Source organism: Pongo abelii, chromosome 3 (genome assembly GCF_028885655.2).
Source record: "Pongo abelii isolate AG06213 chromosome 3, NHGRI_mPonAbe1-v2.0_pri, whole genome shotgun sequence".
NCBI lineage: Eukaryota > Metazoa > Chordata > Mammalia > Primates > Hominidae > Pongo > Pongo abelii.
This window is the reverse complement of record NC_071988.2, coordinates 177,102,555-177,123,434: the sequence shown is the minus strand read 5'-3', so window position 1 is coordinate 177,123,434 and position 20,880 is coordinate 177,102,555. Positions and strand designations below refer to the sequence as shown.

Genomic DNA, 20,880 nt, shown 5'->3' with positions numbered 1-20,880 from the left:
ATAGACATTACTATCACATATAATCTATTTATATATAATAAATAAATGTGTTTTAAAATGTCAAATATAAATAAAAACGTCAAAAATCAAGAAAATATTTAAAATTGAATGCTCTTATTTCTCATACAAATAGACAGTTACTAACATGCCTACTCTAATATAAAAACTGTAAAAAACATGAAGCCTAATTGGAAGACTTTGCAAAGAAAAAATAGTCATCAAATATATATATTAGAGTTCCAAGATTTAAGGGAAGACTTAGGAAGCCTCAATTTTTCCCTGGAATATTAGAAAAAAATAGTCAGAAGGATAAAACTGTATTGTTTATCACAAAATAACAGAATCACAAAATGTGTAAGCCATGCAAGTTGGTAAAAAATTATCTTGTCAACTTGTATAAGAAGTATAATAATGAAAGAATATCTAAAAAATCTATTCCACTGAGCAATCACATTGTTTCAAGTTGAGGAAAGATGGAGAAAATCATCTGTGTAATGAACTGCATTCAAGCAAATTTTCATGACAAGTGGATGTTAGCACTCTTTGTGTTAAAAGAAAAAAGTTTTTCCTAATTGCACATCTAAAGTTTATAAAAAATACAAAATTCATAGCAGGAATGTTATTTTTAAAATTACTGATGGCAGCATTTCTGCTTCCATGTGAAAGTAACAGTTTCAGGCCAGGTACAGCAGCTCACACCTGTAATTCTAGCTCTTTGGGAAGCCGAGGCAGGAGGATTCCCTGAGCCTAGGAGTTTGAGAACAGCCTGGACAACATGGCAAGACCCCATCTTACGAAAAAATAAAGAAAAAGAAAAAAAATAGGAAAAGAAAGTAACAGTGTCTGGAATCACCCCTCTGTTGTAAGCAATAAAAAAAATAAAATAAAATAAAATATAGAAATAACTATGTTTACATACTAGACAATAGAAAGTATAGGACTTGTCTCTCAGACAAAGTAAACCACTGAAATGAACACTATGATCTCATCAGCTTTCTTCCAGGAGAAAATTTCAAGATGTTGGAAGAGAGAGTGAGATTCCTCCACTGGTCTTATTGACTTGAGGAGACGCAGACCAGACCTTAGGGAGGTCAGGCAGTCTAGAATTTGTGGGATAGAATATCAAAAAAGAGGAAACTTTGCAGTTAAAGCTACAAAAGCTGCATGGGGTCCTGTTGGGTCTTGACTAAAACCCAACCTGTATATGCAGAAAGTGAGCTCGCATGAGCCAACATAAGACAAATTCCGTGGAAACAGCAGTTGCCAGAGATGAAAACTCCCAAGAGTTCATACTGGGGCTGAAAATATATGAGTTGCCACCAACCAGAGTTGAAAAGACTCACTGCATACACAGGGCAGTCAGTGAAGATCCTAAACTGCTCATATCATAGAAATGGGGGCTAAATAAACCCAAGGGTAGTGACTACTCTAAACAAGCCTTCTAAAAGGCTTTAAAAGCAAGCCTCAAATCAATCAAACTGTCCCTCAAGTAACTTGACAGCTTGCCAAAAAATTTCAACACCACTTAAAAGGAATACAACAAAATCTGGCACACACAAGAAAAATCCACAATATCTGGCATCCAGTCAAAAATAAGTAGACATACAATGAAGCAGGAAAATATGGCCCATAACCAGGAAAATGTCAGATAATAGACATAAACACAGAAATAAAGATATGATAGAATTAGCACACAAGAACATTAAGAAAGCTATTGCAATTATGTTGTATTCTCTGGGTTGCCATTGGAAACATTAATGTTCATAATTAAGAGAAAAAATGACACATATGAAAAAGATAACTTCTAGATATGAAAAATACAGTACTAAAAATAAAAATATCACTAAACGAAATTACCAGCAAGTTGGTCTTTGCAGGAAATAAGTATAGTGAGTTTAAAGATAAAGAAATAGAAACTAGCAAAAATGAAGAATACAGAGAAAAAAGGACTAATTATACACAATTACTCGGTGACCTGTGAAGAAATATCAAGTTGTCTAAGAGTTGGGCAATAGGAGTTCCAAAAGGAGGAAGGGGAGAAACAGCAAAAGTACTTGAAGAAATATCTGCAGGGTTTCCAAATTTAATGAAAATGAATATCAGACAAAGCAGACTTCAGAGCAAGTAATTTTAGCATAGACAAAGGGTAACTTCATTAATAAATATAAAGGGTTCTATTTACTCAGATTTGACAATTTTAAATGCACGCTCACTTAATATGCTTCAAATAAGTTTCAAAATATATGAAGAAAAACTGAAATAGTAAAATGATAAAGAAACAAATACACAAATACAGTTGCCTGTTTCAACCTCTTCTCTCAGTACTTGTAGAACAAGTAGACAGAAAACCAAAATGTTATAGAAGACTTCAACAGCAGTATCAACAAATTCCTCCTCATTGACATTTATATAAAAATTTACTTTATAACTTCGTGTACATATTTTCAGAAGTACATGAAACATATGTCAAGCTAGTGCACATGCTAAGCAGTAAAATGAGTCTCAATAAAATTAAAAGAATTAAAATAATCTTGAACAAAGATGGAGTTAAATTGATAACAAGATAAATATTTACTGCCACTTTTTTGCTGCCTTGAAACCCACACTTTTTGGGTACTGCCTCTTCCAGGAGAGCTGTTAACCTAACACAGCTTCATCTTCCCCTGACATTCATCTTGGTGGTTTTAAAACAGTAGTTAAGATACAAGGAAAGGTGTGAATGAGGAACAAGAGCAGATGATCTCACAGTATTTCAAAGGCAAGTAGCTGCCAACCTCTGGCCTTAGCTTGATGGGAGGGGAGGAAGAATATTTGAAGAAACTTCAAAGCAAGCAACTAAATTCTTAGACTAGAAATATTCTTATAACTAAAATTAGACTGTTTTGTGACTACACAGAACCATAGACCTGCTTATAACTTCAGAGTAAGCAGAAATACCATATGAGGTAAGTTTCCAACCAGGTGCTATGGTTTGAAGGTAGGTTCTCCCCAAAATTTATGGTGAAACTTAACCCCCAATGTGGTGGTGATAAAAGGCAGGGGTTTTTGGTGTGGTGGCTCAAGCAGACCTAGGTGTGGCTAAGGCTGCTGCTCTGGAAGATACAGGCTGTAAACTTTGATGGCATACATGTGGTGCTAACTCTATGGGTGTGTAGGGTGCACAAGCTGGGGAGGCATGACTGCCTTCACCTAGATTTTGAAGGATCCCTCAGAGAGCACAAGCAGAAAACTAACACAGGGGTGGGGCTACCACAAAGACACCCCACTGAGGCAATATCCAGTGGAGCCATGGGAGCAAGGCTATGCCTGCACTCCCAGAACTATTGAGCCACTGGCATGCAGCACCAGCCTGGGAAAACTGTAGGCAGGGGACTTAAATGAGTGACAGCTGAAACATTTAAGTTGAACTGGTGGGGACCCCAGTGTGTCCAGAGGTGGGACATGGAGTCAAAGATTATTGTCAAGCTTTAAGAGTTAAAGCTTGTTTGCCTAGTTGAGTTTGGGACTTACTCGGTACCCATTAACCCTTTCTTCTGGCTTATTTCTCCCTTTCAGATTGGAAGTGTGGGTCCTGTTTCTGCCTAGCCATTTGTATTTTGGGAGCATATAACTTGCTTGATTTCACGGGTTAACAGCTAAAGAGCAATTTGCCTCAGAAAGAAACACACCTTTGAGTCTAACCTATCTCTGACTTGATGACATTTAGGTGAGAACATGGACTTCACACTTTTGAGTGGAAGATGGAATGAATTAAGATTTTGGAGACTACTGGGATGGAATGAATGCATTTTGCACGTGAGAAGGACGTGAATTTGGGGGGCCAGTGTCAGAATCTTATGGTTTGAATGTGTCCTCTCCAAAATGCATGTGTTAACACTTAATTTCTCTTCTGAGGTATTAAGAAGTGGGGCCTTCTAGGAAGTGATTATGTGATAAAAACGGCTGGAAGGAACTAGCTTAGGCCCTTTTCTGCTCTTCTGCCATGGGAACACAGTGTTCATCCTCCTCCTGCTTTGTCCCTTCTGCCATGTGAAGGTACAACTCACCCCTCTGGAGGATGCAGCAAGGCACCATTTTGGAAGGGACACTGGGTCCCCACCAGATACCAAATCTGCCAGTGCCCTCATCTTGGACTTTGTAGCCATCACAACTGTGAGAAATAAACTCCCATTCTTTATAAATTATCTAGTGTGTGCAGTTTTGCCAAAGCAGCATGAACAGACTACTACGCAAAGGCAGAAGAGACTACCCTCACTGAGTAAATGTTAAAGATCTGTGGGGACACAAAGCTGAAGTTGTGTTTATGTATCCTAACGTGGTGGCTGCACTGGCTATCAGGTAGGGTAACCACCTAATTTATCATGTAAACAGAAGAATTCTGAAAGGAAAAGGGAACCTTTTAATAGCTTAATACATTGGGCACAAACCAATACTATCCTGAGCAAACAAGGCTGTATGATCACTATGGGAGTATTATATTCCTTGATCTGCCAGTGGCCATCTACCACATAGAAAGACCCCACCCGAGAAGAAAGCCAACAGAGTTCAATGCAAGACTGAGAGATGGAGGGAAAGAGGCAGGGCTGCTTGTGTTAGTGAAATGCCAGAGCTTCACTAGGTCCTGCTGCTCACTGCAAAGACTTCCAGTCACTGAGACAAGGCTTTAATAGGGTGCTACAGCCAAGAGAAGGGATATACAGTCTCAAATCTATCTCACCAACCAACTAAAATTGGGGGTTCTTTTTAGCAGGGAAAACAGGAATTGGAGAGGGGTAAGGAAGCAAACATGATGGATAAGATGTCTGACATCTCATTGTCTGGATATGGTGATCTGACAAGTTTCATTTCCTTGGCTGAAGTTTGTTTTCCTGAGGTAGGAACTTAGATGAGACAGATGTACATTTCAAGTTTTAAAATTAGGAAGGTTAACTTGTATGTTTATTCAAAAAATCCCATAAATATCCGTTCTATGAGACGATTGGGCCCATTTCAATGGCATGAACTTTGGCCCTTCCCAGGTGTGTGTGACCCACTAAATTGTCTCTCTCTCTCTCCCTCTTTTTTTCTTTTTTCCTTTTCTTTCTTTCCTTCTTTCTTTCTTTCTTTTCTTTTTTCTTTATTTTTATATTTTGCTTGAACTGATCAGTTTAACCACTATCACTTGGAACAAACAGAAAATTAGTACATATCACTTTCTCAGACATGTGAGCAAAGATGAGCTAATAGATTAGTATCTTGTCATTTTTGTTTGACACTACACTTGAGAATAGGCTTTTAACAAAAATTATACATAAAAACTGACAAATCGCTATTATATGAATATTGCAACTAACTACTTTTACCAACATTAAAATCTGCTAATTACACATAAAACAAAATGATCTTTCCATTTTCTTAGCAATACCAAGAAAAACAGGACTAAAGACTAGGCTAAGATTTGGATATTGAAAAGCATGACCAGACAGCAGAAGTGAGGTTGGTTTTAGTACAGATAGTACAGATAGTATAGACAGAACTTTCTTTCTTCATTGGGGTTTAACTGATGTTCAGGTAAGTCGACCTTATTTTCTCTTCCACTTTTAAAAACTTTAAATACATGCAGTTTTCACTGACTGTATCTCCCCTGTGTATTTACAAATACTTCAGCAGATTATACTGAACTTGCATCATTTCTTTTTCTTTCTTCGTACTCCTTGAAATCATAATGGCAAAACCAAATCTTGCTTTTTTGCAAATGGTACTCAGCTGGCGAAATTTGCCTTAATGATACACTAAAATTGCTGCTTCACATTTCAGTCATATTTTGTGCAAGACTTTCTCAAACTAACTATGGAAAATTATGATAGAAGAGCAAGGTGGGTCCTCAGGCTTCACAAATGAATTATCTTTTCCCTTTCATATAGAAGATTAAGATCCAAATCCATTTTTAAAGATTTTAAAATTTTCTCTCTATTAGAGAATAGTTTCAGAATAACTCAGTTTTATTAAGTGCAATTTTACATCCTTGTAGCGAAAGAGTCATAATGAATAAAAATGAGTATGGTCGAATTTAGTATTGTGTGATAATTTTCATGTTATCAGAAGTAATTATTTGATTCATGGCAATGCCTGAATATCAGAAAATTTACATTCACATCCTTTCTCTCCTGAACTCTCCAAATTGCACTTCCTCAAACCTACTTTGAGACTTTTTACACTTGTTCCCAAAATTCTTTTCTATCATGGCTATGTCTCAGAGTTATTAGGGATGGAAGAGAACTATCTTCCCAGAATGGGGATGTATAATTTTAGTTCCCAAAATGTAATTTTTAAATCTACAGTCTTCCTTTATGCCTTATATAGTAAAAGTTCTCTTCTTAGGCTGTTTACTGAGTGAAATATATCCTGATCCAAATACTTAAAACAGATTTTAAAGTAGGGATTTAAAATATATATATATATATATATATATAAAGTTCAGCCAATGATATGCCAAATTTCCTTGTCCAAATATCTGAGCTCTATCACTTACCACCTAGGAGACCTTCTTCTCACCCATTTTATTGCAATAGAAATCATAGCATTTGGCAAATGTGAATAGAATATTTATGAGAAATAAATGAGACAACATTTAGATACCTATAACAGTACCTGGTATATACACTTTAATTCTTTTGAATATGGAGCTAATTATTTAAGGGAAACTTGGTTCTTAGCTTTTTCAACACCAATTGCAGTCAGAAATTCACTATTTCCACGTTATAATCCCAGAGTCTTTCTGAAAAAGATCAATGCAAAAACTCTGATCAGAAAGCCAGAAAAATCCAGTTATCTAATGCTCAGAAATGGAGTAAATGAATCACCTACAGATGTCCAAAAACTGCAGCTCATACTAACATTCGAACAAATGATTAAGTTGAACTTAATCTCAAAATGATTTAAACAGTTTAAATGCTGTTTATTGAAGCATTAAAACATGTATTAAAGTACATAAGCACTGGAGGTAGAAACATTTTCATGCATGAATTTAGACTGCAGGAGAAATAAAATCTTTCTTTTAAGCAACACAAAGGAAGTAAAACCAAATTAATCAAAACTAAAATATACTGCTTAAAAGAGAGAAAAACACATTTAGTTACCTGTTTATGTTTGATAAGCTTCTATGAGAATTCGTGTCTGTGGCTTTATCTGAATGAATATGGTTCCTCAATACGTAATCTTTATGCCTTCTTAACCATGAAATTAAAAAAAAAACACACAGAAAAGGGAGCATAGCTAAGAGAATTTGGAGGTGTACCAAAATTTTGTGGTATAAGTGAGACAATATATGGCATAAAGCCATGCTTTTCCATCCTCATTGCATATTAGTATCCTCTGGAGTGCTTTAAAAATGCCTGCAGGAAATGCAAATCAAAACCACAGTGTAATACCACCATACTCCGGCAATGATGACCATAATCAAAAAATCAAAAAATAATAGATGTTGTCATGGATGTGGTGAAAAGGGAACACTTTTATACTGTTAGTGGGAATGTAAACTAGTACAACCACTATGGAAAATAGTGTGGTGCTTCCTTAAAGAACTAAAAGTAGATCTACCATTTGATCCACCAATCCCACTACTAGGTATCTACCCAGAGGACAAAAGTCATCATACAAAAAAGACATTTGCATATGCATGTTTATAGCAGCACAATTCACAATTGCAAAAATATGGAATCAGCCCAAATGCCCATCAATCAACAAGTGGATAAAGAAAATGTGATATATACAGATACATATATACACACACATATATATACACACACACATATATATATACACACACACATATATATATATACACACACATATATATACACACACATACACCATGGAGTGCTGCTCAGCTATAAAAAGGAAAAAAAATGGTATTCGCAGCAACTTGGATGGAGCTGAAGACTAAGTGAAGTAACTCAGGAATGGAAAACCAAATATCATATGTTCTCACTCATTAGTGGGAGCTAAGATATGAGGACTCAGAGGCATAAGAATGATACAATGGACTTTGGAAACTTGGGAGAAAAATGGGAGGGGATGAAAGACTACACATTGGGTACAGTGTACACTGCTCAGGGGAGGGTGAACCAAAATCTCAGAAATCACCACTAAAGAACTTACTCATGTAACCAAACACCACCTGTTCTCCAAAAACCAATGAAGTTTAAAAAGCAAAGAAAAAAAAGAATGAAAGGATAAAATAAATTTAAAATAATGTGGGTGGAGTTTAAAAGGTAGGGAGTAGATTCAAGAAGGCCAGCTGGGATCACGGTTAACACATCTTATCCTGACAGAAAGAAGGCTTTCACTGGGGCTGGTGGTGAGGGGTAACTTGAGATGTTTAGAATCCAGTGGACCTCAGATAAATCATGTTCTGATTGGGGTAATTTTGATCATGGAGATATAGACAATGGTGAAAAACAATAAATAAATAAATAAATAAATAAGCCTGAGACCCAATTCCTGGGATTGTGATTTAATTAGTCTCATATATGGCCAAAATATTTATATATTTTCAAAGTTATCCAGATGATTCTAATGAGTACCAGGGATCAGAAGCACTGGATGAAGATTTTACTGGGTGTAATTGCCTGAGTTTAAATCCTTGCTCTGTTTTGTACTTGCTGTTTATACTTAAGCAAATTATTTAACCAATCCAAGATTTAGTTTCCATGACACATAATTTATTATTCACTGCCTGGCATAGAGCTGACGTTTTGTAGTGCTATTTATTTATGAAATATTTTACTATAAATATTTAAACAGAAAGTCTTCTGCTGTGCCCTGTCAATATATATTTTCCTCATGCTCTGAGTGCCACTGGATAATCTCATGCAATGAAAGCTAGCATTAGAGACAGTGGTCATGACTCTGTGCTGTTGGTTATTTGAGCGAACTACTAGAAACTATCCACAAAAGTGTGCTGTGCTGTGGTAAGGTTGAGTGTTTTGAAACGTGTTATCTACTCCTCTAAGGCCTCACTTTATGCCATTTATTTTATGATTCATAGAACTCATAATGGATAACAAAGTTACTAATAGTACAAAAAGTGCTTCAAAATCATGTAACTAATATAAAAATTATTTATGGGATATTTAGGTTTTTTTTTTAATACTAGGTCTTCAAAATCCCACAGTATGTCTCACTTTAAACCAGGCACATCTTTTAATAGATGTTCCATAAAATAAAGGGTTTAAGATGTTCCATTAGCCACTTATGGCTGGTAGCTTTGGAGCTTCTCTGCCTGGACTCAAGCAGTGTGGATTTGAATCATGGTTCTGTGGTTTATCAGTTATGTGATATTGACAAGTTTCTTAACCTCAGTTTCCTATCTATAAAACGATCACATGGGATAACCTATGTAAATTCCTATGACAGTATCCATAATAAACTCTTGATTAATGTTAATAATAATCACCATTATTCTTATCATGTTCATTGTCACTAACAAAATGCTGTGCAATTGTCAGTGCTGAGTCAACACTGTGACTTTCTGAAATCTCTTCTCTAGAAACACATCTAGTAAATGTTCAAATGAATGTTAAAAAATTATATAAAATATTTATTACTTATTACAATAAAAGGGTTCTAATTCCAGGAGCATGTCTCCCAACTGTGTTTAAAGGAAACCTCTGGCCACATTCAATGATTGAAGAACTGTAGGAATTTTTTTTATAGTACATCCCTTTTATTACAGTACACGATGGCATAAATCTCCAGGGAATCCCCATGTAAAAACTTATGAATTACAGTCATTCTCATATTCCCCAAACACATTTGACCATAAAACCCTTTATTTTATGGAACATCAATTAAAATTTTGTGAAAATTGTGCTCTACAGGCTATGCCTTGGGAAATGTATGGAAAATATCTGCTGTAGTGGTTGATCTCTGTCATAGAGAAGAGCCTTGCTTCTGTTTACCTCAGACAGGAGGGAGTTGGTTTCCACATTGCTTTAAAACAGTGAGGCATGGTGCAGCTCCCTGATCCACAAGTCACTGAGATCTCTGAAAGTGCTCATCTGATGTGACCTCAGCAGCCTCATCATGCTGCTGCTTCTTATGCTGAACATGATAAAAAGTCACTCATGAATCCTGTGACCAGCCTGTGGCACCATGTCACTTTAAAGCTCACCTGCAGCTAATTACTAACAGAATGTTTAGGGTCACATCATTTCTCTCCTTCTCTTCCTCTTATTTTCCTTTTAGATGTGTGATAAAAAATATTTCTAAATCATACTGAAACAGACTAATCAGAATTTTAATTAAGTTCAATCTCTGGGCTTAAATATATCTTTAATATGTGGAACACTATCACTAAAATATGCAATCTTGCACCCAATATGAACATATGAATAAAATACTAGAAATCTGTACTTTTCATCAACATAGTGGAATAGCCTAACAAAATGTAATTTCAGGTTCAATATTTTTTGAATCTCCAGAGGGGATTTACTACCTGTTCAAATAGATAAGAATAATATGGAATAAGTGTTTTAATAATCCACTGAAGTATATTCTTCTATAATACTGGAAAAGATTTTTACTTTTTTGCAATCTACTTCATTATAACATTTTTATTAATTATAAAATAATAAACCATAACCCAATAAAGGCAAATAACTTCAATTTCTAGATGTCCCACCTTGAAACACAATCCAGTATATATTAATGAACAAGTCATTTAACCTTTCTATGACCAGAGTTTCTCATCTGTAAAATAGAAGCATTTTTGGTACTTACCTCCTAGAACCATTGTGAGGAATATATGAGATAAACTGTGTAAATGTGTATTGTGCATGTGAAGGACAGACTCTAATGTAGCCCTCATAATCCCTAACAAGGTATTCATGGCTTTGTATCATGTATTTCCTTTCAGTGTAGGTAGGGCCTATGTCTTGCCTCTGGCTAGTCGAGGCAATGAAGTACATGCGATTACATATAAATGATTACTTCACATGAGACTACAAAATCCACCTTGGGAGGAAACTCCCTCTCTCTTTTCCTGCCGTTGAGGAAGCAAGCAGCTATGTTGGGGAGGCCCACATGGCAACTGAGGATGGCATCTAGCCAGCAGCCAGCAAGAAACTAAGGCCCTCATTTTGGCAGCCTATGAGGAACTGAACAATGCCAACTACCACATGAGCTTGGAAGCAAATTCTTCCCCAGTTGATCCTCAGATGAGACCACAACCCCAGCTGACACCTTGATTGTGGCATTGGGAGACCATGAAGCAAAATATCCAGTTAAGCTATGCCTAGACTCTGAACCCCAGAAACTGAGATAATACATGTTTGCTTTTTTAAGCTTCTAAGTCTGTGGTAATATTATTATGCACCCACATGTGATTAACAAGGTGAATTATGCATAGTAAATGTTCAAATATATTAACAATATAATAGCTAATATATTTGAACGTTTGCTATGTCATGCACTGTATTAATCATATGTGGCTGCATTATTATATTGTTAATATTATATTCTTAATATAATAGCTAATATAATATAATCTTTATATTGTTACAATAATTGCTATTGCAAATAGTAGAAATCTTAATTCACATTTAATTTTGATTATTTTATGTGCTAATGAAGATTACATTTCTTATTTTTACTAAAGCTTTTGAAGTTGTGATTTTGCTACTCAATTTTCTATTTGTTTTTATGAACAAATGTGCTATTTACTCACCTACTTTCCTTTTTTCTCCAAATTACTTTTCACAACTGAGATGTGAGGAGATGATTGCAGGTAGAGATTCCTTTCTCTTTCAAAATTTGTATTTGAAGTCCAAATACTTTTGACTAGAGGAAAACAAGGCCCAATTCATGCCTCCAGGTGTACAGCATACAGTCAATGAATGTTAGTTTCTTCCTATACAGTATACAAAACAAAACAAAATACATGTATCTATATAAGAAAATGTAGGTAGGAGAAGGGAGATTTGGAAGGTTAAGCTTTTCTTTTTTGAAAGATTAATTTTTAATCAAATGAAAACATCTATTAAAAAGCATCAATTTTAGTGGTACAACTCAATGAATTATCACAAATTGGTGATGACTCTGGTAATCACCACTGATGTCTACACATACAACATTACTAGAATACCAAAAGTCCCCTTTGTACCACCAAATTTAACCATAATCCTGGCTAATTTTTCCTATTTGAAAAAAAGACCACCAATTTTAACCATAATCCTGGCTAATTTTTCCTATTTGTAAAAACCCTTTTCCATTTTTTTTTCCTTGCTTACTGCATCAGGAACTGGGACAAATGTGTCAAAATCTCCAACATGAATTTGGGTGCACATTTTTTTCCCTTAGTTCAGTCACATTTTGACTTATAGTTTGAGGCCAAGTTATTAGGTTCATACAAATTGGATATGTTATAGATACTTGATGAGTGGAACAGTTAGTATTATAAAATATTCCTCTGTACCTTTGATAATGCTTCTTGTCATTAGAATTTACATTTTCCAATTGGAAGCCAATAATCAAAGGCTATAATTATAGAAAAAAATTACAAGGTTGTTAATTTTTACTTAAGACATTTATATTGCATAGACTTTTAACCATATACAGCTTTATTTGACATTTAAATATGTTCTATCCTAAAATGCAGTAATAGCCACTAAATTGATGAAAAAGTATAATCTGAACAACATAAAGATCTCTCTAACCACTCAAAAATCTTGAATGTATTCTAAAACAGGATTTACAGACCACAAAATGCTGTATAGTTGTAGTCTTAATTAATAACTATACCATACTTACATTTAAGTAGCTAGAAGTACCATATTCAAACTACTTGCTTTCTATGAGAAAAAGACTCAGAATTCTAACAATGTAATTAAAACTGAAACCCTTCCCAGAGCCACAAAGACAGCAGCTGTTGACGTCTCCAGTTCCTGCAGCACCCTTCCTCCTCCCATTGTCACTTTCCCCCTGCCAAAAAGGGGAAAAAAAGAAAAATCCAAAAAAAGAAAACCATTTTTTTTCTGCACAACAGTGGGAAAGATATTGCTAAATTTCCTTATCATATGGGTTTTTCCATGCTACCCCCAGGGAAAAAATAAATGATATCCCTCCTTAGGAGAGCACACATTGAGAGTAGCACTGAAAGACATTTAGATTTGAGAACCCATGCCACTATTTGCTCATGGGACAGAACGAATCCCCTTCCCACAACCATCTGCTGACTATCCCCACTTCACCTTAGTTTTCTGCAAAGCTTAGAGACCGTGGGGCTAAAGTCTTGTGTTTTTCCTGATTCTGCTTAACTCATGGTGCATTATGATGGAGTGAGTGACTTAGAACAACTGTTGTGGGGAAAAGTGGAACTTTGCACTGAAAAGAAGCTTAAGATAAGAGCAAAGAGATTTAAGAAGGAGGAATTGGTGGAGAAAGAACATGAATGTAAGGCAGGGAGTGAGGACAGGAATAAGGAAAGTGGTCACAGGGCACACTCTCCCTTGAAAGCCCAAGAGTCTTTTGGTACTTTTCCTTATTTAGATTTACGAGAAAATATAAGTCAGTCAGAAATTTAATCTCTTTTTTCCTGTCTTAACTCTTTTTTAAATTTACTGTAAACTTTCTAGTTCCAGTAATGATTTTGCCTCTCTCTGCACAGACTACATGTAGCTTTTTAAAGATTAAAAAGTAGTGTGTGAGAGGAAGGAGGATGAGAATGAGTGATAGGCCATTTTATAGGTGTTGGTGGAGAGCCCAGGGTCCAGCAGGTTGACTAGAGTCTAGAAATATTAGATAACCACCTCAAATCACAGAGTTAGTGAGTGAAGAACTAGGACCTAACCCCTTTTGAGTCCAGTGCAGGTTTACATTTAGCCTCTAATTGCTTTTTTTCCACCTAAACATGTTATTCAGGCTTGCCAGTTTCTAGAGCAGAAGGAAGAAAGTAAATTCTGTACTTTTAAAAATCATTTAAAGAAATATATATATAAAATAAAATGTATATATATATACACACACACAAAGAAATATATATGTACATATATACACAAAGAAATATATGTGTATATATATATACATATATACACGCACACACAAAGGGTACTAATTGAAAAATCAAGTCACAATCAAAAAAATTTGAAATTTAATATTTGTAATGTTCATCCTAAAGAGTATTTTTTTTGTAATTAAATTAGAAATCAGAATTGTGACGGAAATGCTGAATTGACCTGGACTATGCCAAGCAGCAATATTTGGACTATGCCAAATCAATAACAATTGATTTTTTTCTACTCCTTTTGTTGTGTGATTAACTTATTTGTCCTCAGAGAAAAAAGGAATTTAATGAAAAGACACATTTTAAATGCACATACACAATGGCAACAGCATTATAAATATTGATTGGCTGGATCTTCCTGATATACAGCAAGTGCTCCTAACCCTGGTTTTACAAAAGCAAGCCGCATGTCATAGAAACATATGAAGTTGTATCTCAATCCTAGTGGGGATGATGACAGGGTGGTGAGCGGTGAGAAATTACCTATCGGGTACAATGTACACTATTTGGGTGATGGGTACACCAAAAGCCCAGAATTCCCACTATACAATTTACCCCATGACCAAAAAACACTCGTACCCTTAAATCTATTGGAATTTTTTTAAAATAATAAAGTAAAACAAAAACAAACCTGAAAAAATTGGATCTCAGAATATGCCTCCAGTTTATTAGTTTTATATCTTCTGCACGTATTTTGCGGGCAAGAATCAATTTTTTGTTAGATTATTAAGTGGGATGGGTTTTATTTTAATATGCTTCCATGAGATATCTTTAGGTATATGGAGAAAAAATAGGCTGTATTCTAGAAATATAGTCTGTTCTACTATAATGCTTGTTTCTAAAATACAACTCTGTTTCAGTGTGATTGACATGTTAGGAAAGAAGTTGATCATAACACTGATTTGCTTATGCACAATACTGTCCACTAGGTGAACACAGAAAACTGCATTCACCTGAATAAAAACATGTAGAAATACACACACATAGATACACTTCAATCATCTACCAGCTAGCTTGATTCAATGCATGTGTGATAAGCCGAACCTACCTTCTCTGGTGTTACAACTTTCCATCCAACTCCAAATAACCTTTCTTCTGCCACTTCACAATAATGCACAAGTTGCAGCCCTTCCAATGCCCAGTTACACAAGGAAATTCAGTTTTTCTCCAGGTAAAGTGCCAAATTTACTATAGATTTTTTTTTAATTAACCATTTAATATGGGTAAAACTGTGCTGCCATTTTTATCAGGCTACTACTTTTTGTTTTGTTTTGTTTTGTTTGTTTAGATGGAGTCTCACTCTGTCGCCTGGGCTGGAGTGCAGTGGTGCGATCCTGGCTTACTGCAAGCTCCGATCAGGCTCCTACTTTTTAAAAATATGTCACTGACAGTTTTTGAGTGTTGGGCCCCTAGCCCCATTTCTCCCATATACCCTGTCTTTCTTACTGCATGATTTGTCTAGTGCAGTACATTTTAGGAATATATCTGTTACAGCAGAAATGAAGGTACCTTGAATAAACACTGTCTTCTCCCTGGGTTGATGTCCTCATCCACTGTTTCCTGTGGCTCTTAGCCCAGCTCTCTGAGAGCTTGTTCTTTACCTCTTATCCTCCTTAGCCATATCTGAAGTAGTTGCATGTGTGCTATGCCTCCTCAGACACTGCTCAGCTTTATCAGCCTATTTCCTGCCAAAGGGGATGATATTGCAACAAAAAATCCACAACACCAGGGTCATGGGATGATATGACAGTTACAGCCTATGTTATAGACCCACCCTGTGGATAGGAAGACATATTCCATTAGGATAAAAAGAAGAAAGCATATCAGGCAGACACAAACATTAATTAAAATAGTCATGAAAGCAGGAGTGTGTGTCCTGACCCAGAATAAGAGGCAACTTTCATTATTGAGCCTCTTTGAAACCTTCTGACTATCCTGGAATGGATTAGAATGAGTGATCTCAGTCATCTGTCAATATAGCCCCTTTCCATAACCTTATGCCAACTCAGCTAGACCTGCACTGGGCTTGCTTATTCACACACCCAAACTCATGAACCTTTGTTAAAGAAGCCAGTGGAATTCGAGAAATTCACTTTTCTTCTGAACCATTCTGCTCCTGGAAATGCAGGTCAGGGTGTTTTTCTTTAAGAATGCCACAGGTAATAAGTTCATTCACCCATAAACTTTCCTATTATTTTGTAATTTTTAAAAAAATCTCAATTATTATGTATTCCTTATTACACCCTAAGCATTTGAGATTACAAATTTCTAATCATGTAAAGACATTATATATGAATAAAAACAAGAAGGTCGCATTGCCTTGTAAACCCGACGTACTAAAGGAAAATAACATGACATTTTACAACCAAGAATTTAGAAAGAAAAAAACCCTGAAATCTTTATTTTTTTCACAACATTTAAAGGAAAATGGTTCAAATTATACTGAGAAATATAAAAATTTTGGAGAAAGCAAATTCACATCTATAAGCACATCATGTGGGAAGACTTTGTAATAAGAGTGCTTTGGAAATATTGCACTAGAAATGAGTAAAATAAATGAATGCTTAATGGTATCAGGCAATGGCCAGATATGTTCATCTCCATAAAGAGCCATACAGCTCTGGCATGAGGCAAGCAATGCCTTTAGGTCAGAGTACCTTTTGCCTGGGAAGTTCTTAGAAGAGTAACAGCGAGGAAACTAACAGCTTAAGAGAAAATAATTGCCTTTCCTAAGATGATCCAAATAGTGTTCAAGTCTTCAAACTTTGTTTTGATGCTCTTTCCAGCATACCATACTGTTTGGTGCTCTTATCAATATACCCTGGTGTCTCCATACCCATACTGTGTAGAAGAAGAAATCTTGGACCTTGTTTATAGAGAAAGACTCCATACAGGCAAGGTTGGGATCCCTTGAAGAGTGTCACTGTGTAAGTATTATGGGTTAAATTGTGCCCTCTCCCCAAAAAAATACATGTAAATTTTAACCTCTGGCACTGCCGTGAATATGACCCTGTTTGGAAATAAGATCTCAGTTGTGTAATCAAGTTATAATGAGGTCATTTGGGCAGGTCCTAATTCAATATGACTGGCATCCTTACAAGAAGAGAAGACAGAGAAACACAGGAGGAAGACAGCCATGTGATGACGGAGGCAGAGATTGGAACGATGTATCTACAAGCTGAGGAATGCCAAGGATTGCTGGCAAACACCAGAGGCTAGGAAGAGGGAATGAAGGAGTTTCTTACAGATTTTAGAGGCAGCATCGCCCAGCCAATACCTTCCTTCCTGAACTGCGAGACATGAATTTCTGTTGCCTTTAGAGTGGTTGAGGTTCTTTGTTACGTGACACATTACTACAGTATTTTTGTTTCAAAACAGGCATTGGACCCTGGCACAAGAAGCTGTGGCAGACACTGTTAGCTACCTAGACAAAATCCATACTTGTTGCATTGCATCTCTTCCCTGCTAAAAAATCCTGATTTTGTTCAGACATTGAACACTGATTTGCCTACTTCTGGCCCCACACAGAAGGTAAAATGTAAATTAACCTAAGTCACTCAGGGTCATCTCATCTCCTTTATCAGTGGTGTTTTGTTAAACACTCTTTTTTCCCCTTAGACATTATCATGTGTGACGAGCGGCTTACATGGTGGTTTATGTTGTTCAGCCAGGTTGCTGCTATGAAGGGAAAGTCAACAAGAACCACAGAGAACTCAACCTGAATACCTGACAACACCGAGCCATTGAATTCAGCAGTCCTATAACTGCCTTATTCTGGGCTTCTTACCACACAATGTGGTATTATACCATATCCTTGTTTAGTTGGATTTTCTGTTACATGATCCTGAAATCATCCCAATTGATGGAAATATGAAGGCAACAGAAAGCCATAGATTTTCCACGTCCTCATCACATTGTCCAGAGGCAGACAGTACCTAGGGGCCTCTCAGTGAGGCTTTGCCGTCTCAAAAATGCCCACTGGATTGCATAAATCAACAGGATGTTTCTGCATCTCAGGTTATTCATTTTATGCAAAATATATATGTCAAGATTTTTACATTATTTACTAAATGCAATGGCACAAGAAATATTCATAATGCATTTTGGATTATAAAAAAATGAAAACATTTAGCTCTTATACCTTTTCAATTATTTGTGTTCCAGAAGCAGCCACTGCAACTTATAATGATTTCTAACAATCATTCTCTCTGTTTTTCAAACTCCTTTCCAATTTTCTGCATAGTTCAAAAGTCTAACTGTTATAATATCATGAAATCATAGACTTGGGAAGGATTAAAAATTTATTTCACCTTCCGTCACCCATTTGATATTTGAATTCTCCCTCCAGATCCTCACTGCAAAACCAGAATGTCCTTTCCAGTGACAGGGAACTTACTACTTACTCTATCTTCAGACAGTTTTATGTGTAAAAAGTTCTTTCTTTCTAGGTTAAAAAAAAATCTCTCCTTGTATATATTTTGCAAATGGCCTTAATTCTACCCACAAGGACCACAGAAAAATTTAATTACTCTTTCATGTAATAGCCGTTGTCATGTGAAGTCAGCCATATAAGTCAATTCTTTTCTTTTCAGTCCCCTCAATTCTCATTTCCAGGACACACACACGTGTGCGCGCGCACACACACACACACACACACACACACACTACTCCAAGAATATCTTGACTATTGCCTTTAATTAGAACTGTCCCCCTTTCCTCATAATTATTATAATTTTATTAATGCATTTAATGGTCATTGAAACTTTAGTTATTTACACACTCTGCAGCTAAGCCCATGCCATCTACTAAAATATTTACATTACGTCCACATTGTCCCCATTACATTTCATCTTGAGGGATGTGGTCCATTGATCAGTTATTTATTGCTTTCTGAGTCCTGGGCCAACTATCCACACATTTGCCATTTTGACCAGCCTTATTCTTTTCTTAAATTTGATATTCATCTAAAGGGTGGACGTGACCCTCCTTATTGTTTTTATCGTTAGACTAAACTTGCCTCTCTTCTCCAAATGGAGATGTTTAATCTTTGTAAGTTTAAGGGTCCCCACTTGACATTTACCTAAGATTGCTTTTTAAATTCCAGGAAGACTTGAATGATGCAGACTCAAGGTAGACAACGAGGGAGGGAGGTACCTGCTTACGTTGGCACCTGAATGTATTGTTATCTGCTGAGCCACCTCGTGTTCATTGTGACTTTGGTTTTATTAAATGCATATCCTGCCATATTATTTTTGTTCCTTGCAAAAAGTTCCCTTCAGATCTGTGCCATGCTGTACCCTGAGCACAAAGGCTTATGCCGTTGCTCCCTTGCCAACTTGGAGATGTCAACCTAAATAACAAAGAGAGCCTCTCTAAAAGAAAACTATATTTATTCAGGAGTAGAACATTGCAATGGGAATACCCATGCAATATTAAACTATGTGCTTTTTCTGGGAGGTAAGGGAAGACAAAAGTTTTTAAACAAAAAATGAGGAGGATCACATAACTGTTTTGAGATAATTATCCTTGGCTACAAAGATCAATAACAAAGGTGATGCCAATTCAAAGTTGGACAGGCAGTTGCTGGAGAGATGTCCTTGCAGAAGGATTTTGTCTTTTTAGTAGAAGATTGCAATGACCTTAGTTTAAGGTTATGGTTTTTTGTGGAGTCTTTTGTGATAGCTTTGTTATCAGGCACACAAGCATGAGAACCCCTCCTTCATAGTCTTCCCTGGCTCTCTTTGTTGGGGTTCTTTATTGTTTTCGATATTAGTGACTTCTTTTTATTCTGACAGCTTTCACATTTGCCCCTTTTGATCAAGATTTTTTTTCCAAAAGCATCACTGATCAATCATCCTGCAGTTAGGTTTTAATGATCCTTGGTGCCTGGATGAATCTTTCCTGCTTGCTGGTTTCATCACACATTACGGGGAATGATTAGCAACTAGGAATCAGTATTCAAAACTTTTTTTAAGCCACATTTCAGCAGCAAGGGAGTTTTGAAGGGAGTGGCTCTAAAGCAAAATCTACTTGGAGTCCATTATTGAGTTCAATTTTGTCTGTTCCACAGTCTTTTGTTATCATCTCAAAGTGCTGGGCCAACATTATTCTGTTAGTAGTACTTATGTAAAAAATTTAACAAGTAATAGATACAAAGTTTTAAAAGGGAAAATACAAAATAAAATTAATATTAATATGACAGTCCCAGTTTATATAATAGTTTTCAGCCATAAACCCAAGCTTAAAGGCAGTCAGTTTAATAAGTCAAATGACCTTAGGGAGTTAGGTTGTAACTATGTGGCCTGTTTTTTAAATTTTGCGTATATGAGTCTCAACTTTCCTAGAGGGATTTCTCCAGGTCCACCAAGCAGTATTAGCAATTGTACAGATATTTTTCTTACTTAACTAAGGGATTCTAAGGGATTTTTTTTTAGGTTAAGTTCTGTTAAGTTACCAGAAGATACTGGTTGTGAAATTTCATTACATACAACATTATCCTGTTATATAAAAAGGTAGGCCTTTAGAGGGGTAAGAATCTCATTATGATACACAGTCCTATTCTGAAGCCTTGGGAAGAACTTTCTACAGTGTAAAAATGTCACCTTCTCCTGCATCCAGCAGTTTAGTGGACTTTCGGTGCAGCCCATACATCAGGCACAAGCTTTATTTCTTAAAATGCATCTAGTTTCAGCTAGGGCTTCAGGAAAATAGAAATTTTGATTTTAGCTGGACAGTTGTAGCCAAATATTGAATAAAATTAGAAGAATTTAGGACCTAGTCTAGTCTCCAGGTAGATAACAAGTATTTGAAAACAATGCATAGGGTTGCAATCTAACAGG

The 20,880-nt window shown here is 36.0% G+C and overlaps 1 protein-coding gene across 1 annotated transcript in view; it reads right to left on the bottom strand.

Annotated features, from left to right (window-relative positions):
* The window catches only part of NPY2R (neuropeptide Y receptor Y2), a 44,684-nt gene extending 37,492 nt beyond the window's left edge, over window positions 1-7,192 (bottom strand). The window contains exon 1 of the mRNA XM_054554622.1: window positions 7,119-7,192. The gene's annotated coding sequence lies outside the window, so the exon portion shown is untranslated. The remainder of the gene's footprint in view (window positions 1-7,118) is intronic.
* Window positions 7,193-20,880: the final 13,688 nt, after the last annotated feature.